This window comes from Eptesicus fuscus, chromosome 8 (genome assembly GCF_027574615.1).
Source record: "Eptesicus fuscus isolate TK198812 chromosome 8, DD_ASM_mEF_20220401, whole genome shotgun sequence".
Taxonomy (NCBI): Eukaryota; Metazoa; Chordata; class Mammalia; order Chiroptera; family Vespertilionidae; genus Eptesicus; species Eptesicus fuscus.
In genome coordinates this window covers 8711515-8721215 of record NC_072480.1, presented here as the reverse complement: position 1 = coordinate 8721215, position 9701 = coordinate 8711515, and the positions used below count along the sequence as shown (strand labels likewise).

General features: G+C 43.5%; 1 non-coding gene and 1 pseudogene across 1 annotated transcript; both read left to right on the top strand.

The window, feature by feature from the left end:
- Positions 1 to 6798: 6798 nt before the first annotated feature.
- LOC114230830 (small nucleolar RNA SNORA29) lies at positions 6799 to 6935 on the top strand. The gene has a single exon (XR_003616805.2). It is a non-coding gene; the product is annotated as a small nucleolar RNA SNORA29 (small nucleolar RNA).
- A 1297-nt stretch (positions 6936 to 8232) lies between these two features.
- On the top strand, positions 8233 to 8397 carry LOC129150147 (U2 spliceosomal RNA; annotated as a pseudogene).
- Positions 8398 to 9701: the final 1304 nt, after the last annotated feature.

The following is a 9701-nucleotide window of genomic DNA, read 5'->3' as shown; positions in this document are numbered from 1 at the left end:
CACAGTGCTCATTCTCCTGAATTCTTCTTGTTCATCTCTTACACAGAAGTTCTCCTCTGCCACTCAGAGACACAATGATCATGTATTTAGGACACTATTCATCAGCGTTACCCACATGGTAGAAAACATACACTGAGTGGCCACATTATTATGATTTCTGAATGCATAATAATCTGGCCACTCAGTGTATATCCTATATAATAAAAGGCTAATATGCAAATTGTCCCCTCGACCAGGAATTTGACCAGCAGACAGGCCGGTCAACTGCCCATGTTTCTTCCCCCTGGCCAGGCTGGCCGGACCCCACCCATGCACAAATTCATGCACTAGGCCTCTAATATATATACACACTGAGTGGCCAGATTATTTTGTGTTCAGAGATCATAATAATCTGGCCACTCAGTGTATATGCCTTTTGTTTAGTACTTGCCCTTTTATATATACACTAGTGGCCCAGTGCACAAAATTCGTGCACAGGAGGGTGGGTGTCCCTCAGCCTGGCCTGCACACTCTCCAATCTGGGACCCCTCAAAGGATGTCCTACTGCCAGTTTACAGGGATTAGGCCTAAACCAGCAGTCGGCCATCCCTCTTGCAATCCAGGACTGCTGGCTCCTAACCACTCACCTGCCTGCCTGCCTGCCTGCCTGATTGCCCCTAACCACTCTGCCTGCCGGCCTGCTCGCCTCCAACTGCCTCCCGCTGCTGGCCTGCTTGCCCCCAAATGACCCCCACCAGCCTGATCACCCCCAACTGCTCCCCGTGCCAGTGTGCTCACCCCCAACTGCCGCCCCTGCTGGCCTGCTCACCTCACCTTCCCTCCCCACTGGCCTGCTTGCCCCCAATTGCCCCCCTGCTGGTCTGCTCACTCCAAACTTCCCCCCTGCTGTCCTGATCACCTCCAACTGACCCCCACTGATGGCCTGCTCGCCCCCAACTGGTCCCCCTACTGGTCTTCTTACCCCCAATGGCCCTGCCCCCCACTAGCCTGATCACCCACAACTTCCCTCCCCTCTTGGCCTCTAATCGCCTCTACATCATCCCTGCCACCATGGCTTTGTCCAAAATAACGTCCAGAAGGTCTCCTGGAAGGTCTCCCAGTCTAATTAGCATATTACCCTTTTATTAGTATGGATAGAGGCCTGGTGCATGGGTGGGGGCCAGCTGGTTTGCCCTGAAGGGTGTCCCGGATCAGGGTGGGGGTTCCCTTGGGGCATGGGGTTGCCTAGGCGAGGGTCCTGTGGTAGTTTGCAAGCTGGCCACGCCCCTGTGGGGTGAGGGTCCCTGCAGGGGGGGCATGGCCAGCCTGGGTAAGGGACTGAGGGCTGTTTTCAAGCTGGTCACACCCCCTTCAGGGTGGGGGTCCCCGCTGAGGTGCCTGGCAAGCCTAGGTGAGGGGCTGATGGCTGTTTGCAGACTGGCCACACCCCCTAGTGGGGACTCTTACTCCATGGGGGGGTGGCCAGCCTGGGTGGAGGGGCTGATGGCTGTTTGCAGGCTGGCCACAGCCCCTTCAGGGTGGGGGGTCCCACCTAGGCGCCTGGCCAGCATGGGTGAGAGGATGAGGGCCATTTTCAGGCTGGCCACGCCCCCCGGTGACCCAGGCTCCCAGCCCCAGCTTTTTTTTTTTTTTTCAGCACCTCCTTGAGTGAAAGCCAGGGCTGGGCTAGAAGGCTGAGTTGCCCCTGGCAACCCAGGCTCCCAAGCCTTCCTTGAGCGGAGGCCAGGGCTGGCTGGAAGCAGGTATCTGGGATTTATTTATCTTCTAAAATTTAAACTTTGTAGCCTTGAGTGAGGGCTAGGGCAGGCCAGGGCGGGCAGGAAGCTTGGCTTCCTCCATCACCGGGGGCAACCCAAGCCTCCTGCTCGCTCCAGCTCTGTGGCTGCCACCATCTTTGTTGGGTTAATTTGCATACTTGCTCCTGATTGGCTGATGGGTGTAGCGGAGGCACAGTCAATTTGCATATTTCTCTTTTATTAATGTAGATGCCATGGCTCCCCAATTAGATTGTCCACCTTGAAAGTCAGTCTTATGTTTCTTGCTTTTTCTAATATATTCTTGGTGTTTGACTCTCAACAAGCCTTCAATTAATGTCAGAGGTCGATGTTAGTGAGGGATGATGTGGGAACCCTAATCAGAGTACTCTGCATGTTCAAGGTCAATTTGCCATATGCATGTGCAAGGCAATGACACAGCAGTTTTACTGTATGCACTGTGCAGGTGTACCTTTCTATAACCCAAATATTGATGTCACTATTTAGCAAGAAGCCTCTTTTGTCTAAGTTAGTATAAAAGTGTGTTACTGACCAGCTGATGTGCAGCTGTTTTGTGGGGCTACTTTGAGGAACTACTTTGTTGTATGGCTCCTTGTTAGCAATGGCTACTTGGTCCACAATAAAGTCTCTCCTATATGCCTATGACTTCTCATGTCTTCTCCATCTAATACCCGGCATCCAAGAATCTGTGCTCCCACAGATGATAATAACGATGATGGTGAACATATGATTATGTTAATCTGTCCACAATAGGATGATATGAATGAAAAAAGAACACCTATAAGATTAACATTGAATAATTGTTAAATGTTGTTTTCTTCTTATTTAATTCCTTCTCAAACCCCATGGGTGCTACTATTCTTCCCACATTTAATGGGTGTAGAGAGGCTGTGGAACTTCCCTAAGGTTACACACAGTAAGTAGCAGAGCCAGAATCCTGATCTTTCTGGCCTCCAAATTCATAGTTTTTAATACTGTGCTATAATATCATGAAAGCTGAAAAGCTTTGATAAGAAAACCAGGTGGGTGCATCCAGGCCCTGATGAACTAACAACAGCCATCTAGCAGTAAAAATTTGCTTTTGAGAGCCTGTCACTGAGATTCAAACTGGTGTTTTGAAGACATTGTAAGTTTCCAAGCAATCCTTCATTAATACCTCAGTATTTATGACAATTTAGTACTGGAAGTGTATTCAGAAACAACTTAATTTTACAAAATATCTTGCTCCTGATAAATTTAGCTCTTTACAAGACAAGTCACATCCAGAAGGTAAGAAGTAATACGACATTCTAAAACATTCACATTCTTATAAGGGCTTGCATAGAAGAAAAGAGGTTCAATTGAAAAAAATAAAGCATTCTTTTTTAAAAAAAATGTTCTTCTATTGATTTTTTTTCTTTCTTTCAAGATGATTGAAATTGTTGCCTTTCACCTTTGTCACAAGCAGTCTCCAGCACTATTCTTGCCAGGGCAAATGTCAGCTTAGAGTATAATTTACCCCAGGCACTTGGATTTCCTATATCTAGTACAAGTTCCTTGTGACATAATCTACTTTTCTTGCCTTGCTTTTTCTCCTGTTGATGAAAATAATTTGAACATACTTCTATGGAATAAATGTTAAGTATTCTGTATTCCACTATTTTCACTGTGGCATGTAATCATTACCATTAATCAGAAGCTTTGAACATCTGGAGACTACATATTCTGCAATAAAAATAATAAAAAGAACATGTATTCAGTGATATCTAGACTATTTAGGAGTTATGTTTTCAATTGGAATAGAATAAAGATAACTTTGAAGAGAAACATACAAAATGGTTGCTCAAAAACTAGGTTTGATCCCCTGGATAATGCTTTACCTATGTTGTATTTATTTTTTCAATCAATTATTAAATAAAGTACTCCAAATTATAATTTATTTTTTTGATTTATTTACCTGTATAAATACTGTAGCAAATTAGGCACAGTGCCAGCCAAAAGTTTCAAAACAATAGTCTACAACTGTCTACTTTCTAAAGACCTAGTCACCTCATAAGCCACTCCAATGAAACTGCTCCTGGTAAGGACATTGATGACCTAATAATTTTATAATGCACATGTTTTAGTCTTATTCTTACTGGACCATTATGATATATATTTTTTGGCACTGTTTACCTCTTCCACCCTCTATAACCCTTTCTTCCTTGGATGTTCCTGGTTTACCTTGAGCATCTCTATTGTTTTCTGTTCTCTTTGTAGGTTTCTCTTATTTTTTTCCATCCTTAATATTTTGTGTTCCACAAATGTAATCTTTGAACCACAGCTTTTTGATGCTCTATACTCTTCCTATATGACGATGGCTACAAAGGCTATATTTTCAGCTTAAAGAAACCACTAGAGCTTCAGACTAATATATCCAAATGCATCTTGACTATCCCATAAGAATCTCAAATTCAACATATCCAAAACTAAATTTTCTATACTCTTCTCTAAATCTGTTCTCCTTTCATTTTCCTTATTTTAGTGTCATTATCACCTGCCTGGTCACTCAAGCTAAGAACCTGAAAATTAACATATGATTATTTTGACTCTGCCACACCACAGACCCAGTAATTCTTTAATCAATTTTAGGTCTCAAATCTATTCCCTCACCTTCATCTTGACCATTACTAAGATGCTACATTTCAGATCATCATTGTCTCTTGTCTACACTGTAATAACAATATCCCAATTAATTTTTATAACTCCAGTTTATTACTTTAGATAAAAACAGTTATTTCTTTGTACTAAACCCATAAAATATATGTTAAATAAAGCATTGGTTTTTCCAGGGGAAAATTTACTATAATTTTTTATTACTGTAACTTTAAATATGTATATAAATATTAGGCCATATTGTCTTTAGGGTGATGAGGAAGGCACTATTACTTTGTGCTTTGTCTGTTGTATTCATTGCCTTTTAAATAAGAAATCGTGGGATTTCAGTCAAGATGGCAGAGTAGATGGAAGTTGCACTCACCTTCTCCCATGATCACATCAAAATTACAACTAAATTATAAAATACTCAAACTGTATAATCACCTGAAGACTATGTGAACAGAAGTCCTATAACTAAGGATATAAAGAATAAGCCACATCAAGACTAGTAGGAAGGGTAGAGATGTGGAAGCAGGCTCGCCCCACAGCCATATGTGGTGGTTAAAAATTGGGAGGGATATTGCAGCTGCAGAGTTTCCACTTGAGGAGCAAGGGGTGTAAGCCCCACACCAAGCTCCTCAGCTAAAAACACCAGTGCTGGAAAGAGGAGCCCACATAACATCTGGCAATTAAAATCAGTGAATCAATAAGTACTTCACCTTTCTGGGTGAGACAAAGGCTGCTGGAAACCCAGGTGTCCTCTCAAAAAGCTAGCACACAAACTCTCACTTGCAGGCTCTGGGCTGTGGCAAAGGGACTATGGCTCAGATTGGAGAGGGGGCCACCAGAGGCATACAGGGAGAGACTGAGTTGTATGGCTTTGGGATGAGGGATTGAGGAACAACCACCAATGTCTCTGTGTTCAGTGGTACCCCCACATGGCCAAATCTGAATCTACATTATCTTGGTGAACTCCACTAGCTCTACCCTGATGATTCCCTGAGACCACTCCCTACCTGATTTCCACATGGCTCAAGTCTCTCTCAGCACCAACTAGTCTAGGCCCGTACTGCAGTCTTTCTTAAGAAACTTTTTGAAGAATTCTAGTCAAGCTCTAGAGATGACAGAGAGAAACTGAATTATGTGGCTTCAGGGCAAGGGCCATCTTCCCATAGGAGTTATAACAGGAGCTACTATTCCTGTTATGAACCTTCACCCCACATGGCCTAATATTAATCTGCATTAATCTGGTGAATTCTACTAGCTCTAACCTGTTGACTTCCTAAGACCCCTCTTTATGGAAAAGGTCTGCGGGCCCCAGGCAGGTGGAAGCTGGCCTCAGTGTACCTGAGACTTTTGCTGAGTAGCCTCCAGCTCACCACAAGCATTGAATCTGAATCTGTATTAACCTGGTGAATATCAGCCTCCCCACCCTATTGATTGCTCAAGACCCTGCTTCACACAACTCATGTACGAACCAAGGCTCTTTCAGTAGAAGAGCATAACAAGGAGCTGGCAGGTTATGGCAGTTCTCAGGGTGCATTGGGCCTTTTACTTACCTACCCAGGGCCTGGTACTAGTGGTAGCCAGCTTCTGTTTGCAGCTTGGCCCCTCCAGAGGCAGCTATCAATTATAGATAAGTTTATAGCTCATAACAGGTAGCTCTCAGATGGTATAGGCAACGTTTGACATTGACCTGCACAGTGTTTGACATTGACCTCCCTCCCAAGGGGCCCCATAATCAACACACCAAGTGGCTGGATTCAGACCACTACAGAGCATCACCAGATTAGCTCACCAAGTGGCCCACCCTAAGGGAGATCTTGGCAAACACTAGACTCCACTGGGGCAAATTCCACTTCATGGTATCAGCTTCTGCACAGCAGCTCATATGCTATGGTTGTGACCAATCCTCACAGCCATCTACTAACCTGAGGGTCAAACCTACCCACTAATATGCTAACCACAACCAATGCTCAACTACAACAGTAAGGCACACACAATGAATACAAAGGGCACTCCTGGAGCATCTGGCTCAGGTGATTAAGAAGATTGCACCAAGGGGACCCACAGGACATCTATTACATAAGGCTACCCTGCCAAACAGGGAGATGTAGCAGATCTTCCTAATACAGATACATAAACACAGAGAGGCAGCCAAAATGGGGAGACAAAAAAAGCTTTTCCCAAATGAAAGAAGAGAAAAAAATATTAAGAAAAAGAATTCAATGAAATGAAGGCAAGCAAACTACTGGATTCAGAGTTCAAAACACTGGTTATAAAGATGCTTAAGAAATTTAGGCAAAGAATAGGTGACATCAGTGAGTACTTCAACCAAAGGAAAGTAAGCATAGAGGACCTAGAGACGTATAACCCTCTCCCCTCAAAAAGTAAGAAATTAAGAATGCTTCCCATGTGACTACCACATTTTCTCCCAATAGATTTTGGTGGCTATGCTTATGGGATAGATTAAAACTGCCATGATCTGAAGAGGGAGGATTTATTTGTGCCCTCCTCCTATATGAAATGGCGGAACAGAAAAAAAAAAAAGAAATTAAGAATGTAATAACTGAAATGAAGGCACATTAGAAGGAATCAACAGTAGATTACGTGAAGCAGAGGATAGAATCCATGATTGGAAAAAAGAGGTAGCAGAAAACACCCAATCAGAACAGGAAAAAAAAAAATTCAAAGAAATGAGGGAAAATTAAGTGGACTCTGGAACAAAATCAAGTGGAGTAACACTCACATCATAGGAGTACCAGAAGGAGAAGAGAGAGAGCAAGGGATTGAGAGCTTATTTGAAAAAATAATGACTGAAAACTTCCCTAACCTTGTGAAGAAAAAGACACACAAGTCCAGGCAGTGTGGAGAGTCCCAAGCAAAATAAACCCAAAGAGGCCCCCACCAAGACACATTATAATTAAAATGCCAATGGTTAAAGACAAAAACAGAATCTTAAAAGCAGTAAGGTTAAAATTAACCAGGTTAATACAGATTCAGATTCAAGGGAAAAACAGTCACTTACAAGGGAGCTCCTATAAGAATTTCAGTTGATATCTCAACAAAAGCTTTTCAGGCCAGAAAGGATTGGCAAAAAATATTCAAAATGATGAAAAGCAAGGACCCACAAGCCAGACTACTCTAACCAACATGGTTTCTCTCTCTCTCTTTTTTTTTTAATTAAAAAAAAAGATAAAGACCTTCTTAGATAAGAAAAAGATAAAGGAGTTTATCAGCACCAAACTAATATTACAAGAAATGTTAAAGAGACTTTTTTAAGAAATAAAAAAAATGGGTGGGGGAAGAAAGTAAATATAAATAATGAAATGTCAATAAATGCATTTCTATCAATAATCATTTTAAATGAAAATGGATTAAATGATCAAATCAAAAGACATAGGTAGCTGAATAGATAAGAAAACAAGACCCATATATATGCTGTCTACAAGACACCCACTTTGGATCAAAAGACACACACTGACCGAAAATAAAGAAATGGAACAAGATGTTTTTTTGAAAATGGAAACAAACAAACCAACCAAAAGCTGGGTAGCAATCAGACAAAATTGCAAAACAAAAGCGATAATAAGAAACAAAGAGGACATTAGATAAGGATAGCAGGATCAATCCAACAAGAGAATATAATCATTGTAAACATCTGAGTGCCCTACATGGAAGCAACTAACGATGTAAAGCAAATACTGATGGACAAAAAGGGAAAGATAGACAGTAATGCTGTCATAGTAAGGGACTTTACCACTCCAAGACATCAATAGATAGCTCTTTCAGACACACACAAAAAATTAACAAGAAAATGTGGCCTTAAATGACACATTAGATCACTTCTCAGCCTTTGAGCTAAGATCAAGTGTAGTATCTGTTTTTGTCAGTTTAATACTTGATATGTCCTCTATCTGAGAACAATATATTAAATGGATTTTTGGAGCAGGGAGATGGAATAGAAACCCAGTGTTGCAGTACCTTTGGAAACAGTGAATAAAAAAAAAAGTAAAAATAAAAAAGACACATTAGGCCAGACATTTTTAGAGCATTCCACCCCAAAGCAGCCCAATATACATTCTTCTCAAGTGCACATAAAATGTTTTCCAGGATAGACAACATGTTAGGACACAAACAAGTGTCAATAAATTTAAGAAGATTGAAATGATATAAAGACCACATTGATTTAAAACTAGAAATCAATTACAAGGAAAAAATTAAAAACACACAAACACACAGAGGCTAAATAACACATTACTAAACATGAATGGGTTTACAAGATCAAGGAAGAAACCAAAAGTTACTGGGAGACAAATGAAAATGAAAATACAACAACCCAAAATCTATGGAACACAGTGAAAGCAGTTCAAAGAGAGAAATTATCTATATTAATAAAAGGGTAATATGCTAATTAGACTGGGACACCTTCCGGGAGATGTTCCGGACGTCCTTCTGGACAAAGCCATGGTGGCAGGGCCGAGGCAGAGGTGGTTAGGGGCAATCAGCCCAGGAGGGGAGGGCAGTTGGGGGTGATCAGGCCAGCGGGGGGGGGCGGGGCAGTTTGGGGCAAGCAGGCTGGCAGGGGGAGGCAATTGGAGGTGAGCAGGCTGGCAGGGGGCACAGTTGGGAGCAAGCAGGCTGGCAGGGGGGGACAATTGGGGATGAGCAGGCCATCAGGGGCCAGTTGGGGGCAATCAGGCCAGTGGGGGAAAGTTGGGGGTGATCAGGCTGGCGGGGGGCAGTTAGGGGTGGTCAGACCAGAAGGGGGGACAGTTGGGGGCCATCAGGTTGGCAGGCAGAGTGGTTAGGGGTGATCAGGCAGGCAGGCAGGTGAGCAGTTAGGAGCCAGCGGTTCCAGATTGAGAGAGGGATGTCTGACTGCTGGTTTAGGCCCAATCCCTATGGGCCTAAACCAGCAGTCGGACATGCCCCAAGGGGTCCCAGATTGGAGAGGGTGCAGGCCGGGCTGAGGGACACCCCCTACCCCCATGCATGAAATTCATGCACCAGGCTACTAGTCTATACTAATAAAAGAGTAATATGCTAATTGGTCTGGGAGACCTTCTGGATGTCCTACCAGACAAAAGCCATGGTGGTGGAGCCAAGGCAGAGGCAGTTAGGGGCGATAAGGCTGGCAGGGGGGCACAGTTGGGGGTGAACAGGTCGGCAGGGGGGGGCACTGTTGGGGCAAGCAGGCTGGCAGGAGGGAGGAGTTGGGGGCGATCAGGCCGGCAAGGGTGGTAGTTGGGGGCAAGCAGGCCAGCAGGAGGAGCAGTTGGGGATGATCAGGCAGTGCAGGGGGCAGGT